Genomic DNA, 6,000 nt, shown 5'->3' on the forward strand with positions numbered 1-6,000 from the left:
TCCCTTCCCTCCCCCAGAGATCTGACATCTTTCTTTTTTTTTCGTCTCCATCCACAGATCCACCTTTTCTTAACTACCCTTTCAAACAGCATCTCTCCCTCCTTCCCCACCACCCCAGGATCCACCATCTCTCCCTTTCTTTTCCCAACTACCCTCCTATCCAGTATCTCTTTATCCCCCCTCCACACCATCCCTTGTGTCCAACTTCTCCTTTTCTTTTCCTTCCCTCTAAATCCCATTGTCCATCATCTCTCTTCCTCTCCTCTATTTTCAGACCAATGATTTCTTTCCCTCCAAAGTCCGGCATATGCACATCTCTTTGACCCCCCCCCCTTTTCCCTTCCTCCGTGTACTTCTACACCAGGGCCCCCCCTCCCTTGGTCTTTCCCCCCTTGAAGACCTGTCCCCCCTCGAAGGCCTACATCCCCCCCCTGAAGGCCTGTCCCCCCCCCTTTGAAGGCCTGCACCCCCCCAAAGGCCTGCCTTCCTGTCCCCCCCTTTGAAGGCCTGCCTGTCCCCCCTTTTAAGGCCTGTCCCCCCTGAAGACCTGCATCCCCCCGAAGGCCTGCCTGCCTGTCTCCTCCCCCCCCCCCTTTAAGGCCTGCCTGCCTATTTCCTCTGAAGACCTGTACCCCCCCTCCCCCGGAAGGCTGCACCCTCCCCCCCTCCAGAAGGCCTGCTATTCCCCCTGGCCTCCAGAATCAATCTTCCTAACTTCAGCAGCCTGCAATAAGATCGCTGGTGCTAGCGATCTTTGCAAGCTGCTGAACAGCTTCGGAGCGTCTTCTCTCTGCCGCGATCTCCTTCTCTGACATCGGAGAAGTTACCCTCCCCACACCAGTTTAAAGGAGGTGATGGACTTCTACATTCCTCTTGTATCATTATTACTAAACATTTTGTACAATTTTGAGATTCTCAGAAGGGGTAAGAAGTAGCTTGCAGAAAGTAGTTTAGGTATGTGGCAGTGTTTAGTTTGGGAGGTGCACATGGTTCGAGGAAAACGCATTCAAACAAATAATTTTAAAAGGTGCAACAAAACTTTATGTGGATATAACTGATTCTGTTATGTCCCTTCCAGATTCCATATGCTAGGTGTTCAGTCCGGGAGTTGCAGAAATCCACAACTTTTCTGAGCACATGCTCCACCCCCTTAGCCTGAGAACCAGTAAGCATAGCCAGTTAACAATTTCAAGTCTTATGGCTTGCTCTATTTTATGATCTGCTTTTTTTTTTTTTTTGCTTAAAGTTTGTTTCTCGAAGGCTTCAGTGCCTCGAGACCCCCTCCCCAGTGGTCCTTTGTTGGAGAAAAGGATGTAGTCCTGTGGTGCCAGCCTGCTGTGTACCAGCCTTCTTAGAGTACCTGGGGTCCCTTTCCTTGGGGAGTCTGCTGGCTGGTGTCTGTCACAGGTTTCAAGTGCAGGCTGTATGTATCTGGAGGAAATCTACCTGGGTTTCAAGTCGCAGGCTGCCTTTTCTGCCCCTGCCCGCATAGCAGATGATCCGGGGAGGGGGAGGGGGGAGGTTGTAGTCTGTCTGGCCTGCTGACAGTCCAAAGATCTTAAAATCTGCATTTGGTGGTGTTTGAGGCAGAAAGTCCTTTTTCTCCACTCGGCTGCATTTAAAAACGCCGACAGGCAAAGGCACCACAGAACTGCGAGTACCTCCATTATGTTCTATGGGAACTTTGGGGGTAGCTTGTGAGGAGCTTTCATTTGGGTTTTTCACAGTGTCTTATATTCTTCTGGGGCCAAAAAATGGCACTAGGTCTTATTTTCAGGGTATGCACATGATCATCTCTTCCTCTCTCTCCACACCAATTGTTCCTCTTTCCTTTCTCCCCCACATGTCAGCATCTTTCCTCCCATACCCCTGTGCAGCAGAGGTTTGCCCAGCTTCTATCCTTCCTTCTCTCCCTCCCATGTGCAGCCTTGCCCAGCTTCTTCCTTCCCTCTTATCCCTTATGCAGCAGAACCCTTACCCGACTTCTATCCATCCTTCGCTCCCATCCCTTGTGCAGCAGAACCCTTGAGCACCCCACTGTGCAGTAATGCGGCAGAGTGAAATCCCCAACGGACAAGACTAAGCAGTCTGTTTAGAGTGCTGCCAGCCCGATGCTGCTTCGGTTGAAGGTAGGGCTTGCTCACGATCAGCGGGTGGGAAGGATGGAGGGTTAGCAGGGGTTCGATTGTGCGGTGGAGGAGGAGGGAAGGGGCCTGGGTTGAAGAGTTGCTGATGAATCCCGGGACTAGGGCTTATTTTTGGGGTAGGTCTTATTTTCAGAGAAACACAGTATTGCTAAAATCTGTCTTTTCCTCTGAGCATACTGCCAAGACTCATCCACACTTTTGTTATCTCTCGTCTGGATTACTGCAATGTGCTTCTTGCAAGTCTTTAGCTAAGCTATATCTCTCCCCTTCAATCTGTTCAAAACACTGCTGTGCACTTTTGTATTCTATCAGGGTCATTATACTCACATTACTATTCGGGTCACTTCACTGGCTCCCTGTCTGTCCGTATACAAGTCAAACTCCTCAATGATATGAAGTCTACTTGCTCTGCAGCTCCTTAGTAGCTTTTCTCTCTTATTACTCCCTATACCCTAGAAATTCCATTAATCAGACAAGTCCCTCATATCGGTACCCTTCTCTACTGCCAACTCCTATCTCTGTCCCTTCGACTTTGCTGAGCCGCATGCCTAGAACAACTTGCCTGGTTTGTTGCATCAGGCTCCGTCTCTGGTAGTATTGAAATCCAGACTGAAAGCCCACTAGTTGAAGCTGTGTTTAAATCCTAACCCTACCAACATGTGTCATCCACTCAATAGTCCCCTCCCACCTCTCCAGCCCCCTCTAATTCCCTTCAAGAGCACTAAGCTCAGACTCCCCTATGTGATTCCACCTCATCAGCCATGCCTCTAATTTCCTACACGCACTATGTTCTAACTCCCCCTCCCCCTTTGTCCCGTGTCTTTCATATTAGATTGTAAACTCTTCTGAGCAGGGATCATCTCTTCTGCATAGTGTGCAACACTGTGTGCATCTGGTGGTAGTGCTAAAAAAATAAATGTTAGATGCTGGGCAAGAGAGGTGGGAAATAAGATATATATGCTGGAAACAGGAGTACTGTATAGGATAAAAAAGATCGACTAAGAAAAATAGCAGATGCTGGGCATGGAAGTATCTATAATAATAAAATGGTAAGCGCACATGCGCACTCTAAAGCCGTGTTCCCTGTTCCGTTGGGATGTGGCCACAAGAGTGCGCATGCGCGCTTACTACGTCACCAGCCACCGATCGCCTCCAAAAGCCGGGACCGCAGCCAGCCGCCAATCTCCGCTCCTCTAGCGCGGGGGAGGGGGGTGTCTCGGAGAAGAGGTATTGCGGCCGCTCAGTGCCCCCACCAAGGAGCCCAGCAACTTTCCGTCCTGGCTCTTAAATTGACCCCGCCTCCCGGGACCTGAGTCCTTTGTCGCCCCCCCCCCCTTCCCTTCCTGCGGGCCCGACTACAAACCTGGGATTCCAGCAGCGTGTGCAGCAGTCTTCACACGCTGCTTCGGACCCTTCTACTGCCCTGATTTGCTCTGCCGCGTCTCTGATGATGTCATCAGGGACGTGCCAGAGTAAATCAGGGCAGTAGAAGGACCCGAAGCAGCATGTGGAGACTGCTGCACACGCTGCTGGAATCACCAGGTTTGTAGTCGGGACTGCGGGACGGGAAAGGGGGGTAGAGGAAAAGCTAATGCTGCTGCACAGGGAACTGGTGTGGGGGGAGGGAAATGGAGGGGGAGGGAATGCTGCTTTGGACAGACATACAGAGGGAGGAAGGGAGACAGAAAAGAAGAAAGACACAGGGGCAGGGAGATACACAGACAGACAAAGGAGGCCAGAGACACAGAAAAAAAGACAGCGGGAGTCACGTCAGGAGGGATGCGGCAGAGGGAACTTTTCCAATGGGTGCAACTGGGCGGCTGTCGGGAACCTCTGATCAGGGGCAGAGCAAGGTAAGTGTATCATAGGGATAAGAAGGAGGGGGAGAAAAAGGAAGGGACACATTGCTGGGCAGGGAGAGAAGGAAAGAGGTGCTGATGGACAGTGGGGGTGAAGAAAAAGGAACGGAGGCCTAATGTTGGACAGGAGGAGAAGGAAAGAGGTGCTGCTGGACAGGGGGGAGGTAAAACAAAGGGAGAAGGGCTGCTGCTGCATAAGGAGAGCAGTGACTATACCGGGCTACAATCTAATTCGTCAGGACAGAGAGGGCAGGTTAGGGGGGGGGGGTAGCTCTATACATTAAAGAGGACATCAAAACCACCAGGATCACAGATGTCAAGTACACCGGGGAGTCCCTCTGGGTAAACCTGGCAAGAGGCAGAGAAAAATGCCTGTATCTAGGTGTGGTATACAGACCCCCAAGACAACTGGAAGACATGGACGCAGAATTAATTGAAGACATAGAGAATATTACTCTACGAGGAGAAGCTGTACTGCTAGGGGACTTCAATATGCCTGATGCAGACTGGAACTCATTTTCAGCAACAACCAGCGGTAGCAGGAGGCTCTTAACCTCCATAAAGGGAGCACGTCTCAAACAAATGGTAACGGAGCCCACTAGGGCCCAGGCGATCCTCGACCTGGTACTCACCAACGGGGAAAGCGTCTCAGAGGTCTCAGTAGGAGATACGCTAGCCTCCAGCGACCACAACATAGTATGGTTCAACCTTAGGAAAGGCTTCCCTAGATCAAACACGAAAACAAAGGTACTCAATTTCCGGGGCACAGACTTCGCACGCATGGGAGATTTCGTCCATGAGACGCTGCAGGACCAAGCGGAGACCGATGATGTAGAAGCTAAGTGGTTAACACTGAAATCAACCATACATGAAGCAACTAGCCGCTTCATAAAATCAGTAAATAAACGACAAAGAAACAATAAACCCCAATGGTTCACCGCGGAGATCTGGCACCTCATTAATGAGAAGAAAAAAACGTTTCTCTCCTACAAGCGCACGGAGAAAATAGAGGCAAAAGTAGAATATAGGACCAGGTCTACAGCGGTCAAAATGGCAGTTAGGGAGGCAAAACTTTGAGTGGAAGAAATTCTGGCAAAAAACATTAAAAAGGGGGACAAATCCTTCTTCAGGTATATTAGTGACAGAAAAAGGAACACAGGCGGGATAGTACGCCTTAGAAGACGGACGGAAGTTACGTGGAAGCAGATTCCGATAAAGCCGAACTACTGAATGAATACTTCTGCTCAGTCTTCACTGTGTGCAATTCTGGAGGCACCGGGACACGGTCCGCAGTTGAAGGCAACACAAAGCACAGAAGACCCGTTTCAGAATTTTGAGTTCACACCAGGTGAAGTTTACAGTGAACTGGCAAGACTCAATGTGAACAAAGCCATGGGACCAGACAATTTGCACCCAAGAGTGCTCAGAGAATTGAGCGATGTCCTGGCGAAACCGTTGGTTGAGCTATTCAATCTCTCCTTAAGTAAGGGGAAAGTTCCCCTGGACTGGAAATTAGCTAATGTCGTTCCTCTGCATAAAAAGGGTTGCAGGGTAGAGGCTGCGAATTATAGACCGGTGAGTCTCACATCAAAAGTGCGCAAACTCATGGAAACACTAATTAAAAGCAAATTGGACACGATCTTGAATGAAGGGAATCTTCGGGATCCCAGTCAGCATGGATTCACCAAGGGTAGGTCCTGCCAATCCAATCTCATCAGCTTCTTTGACTGGGTAACAAGAAAGTTGGACTTGGGAGAGTCTTTGGACGTCGTGTACCTGGACTTAAGTAAAGCTTTTGACAGTGTCCCACACCGCAGGCTGCTAAGCAAGATGGAATCGATGGGGTTAGGAGAGACACTAACTGCATGGGTCAATGATTGGCTGAGTGGCAGACTTCAGAGGGTGGTGGTTAATGGTACCCTCTCTAAAACATCGGAGGTGACCAGTGGAGTGCCGCAGGGCTCGGTCCTGGGTCCACTCCTTTTCAACATATT

The sequence above is a fragment of the Geotrypetes seraphini genome, chromosome 5 (genome assembly GCF_902459505.1).
Source record: "Geotrypetes seraphini chromosome 5, aGeoSer1.1, whole genome shotgun sequence".
In the NCBI taxonomy this organism is placed as follows: Eukaryota; Metazoa; Chordata; class Amphibia; order Gymnophiona; family Dermophiidae; genus Geotrypetes; species Geotrypetes seraphini.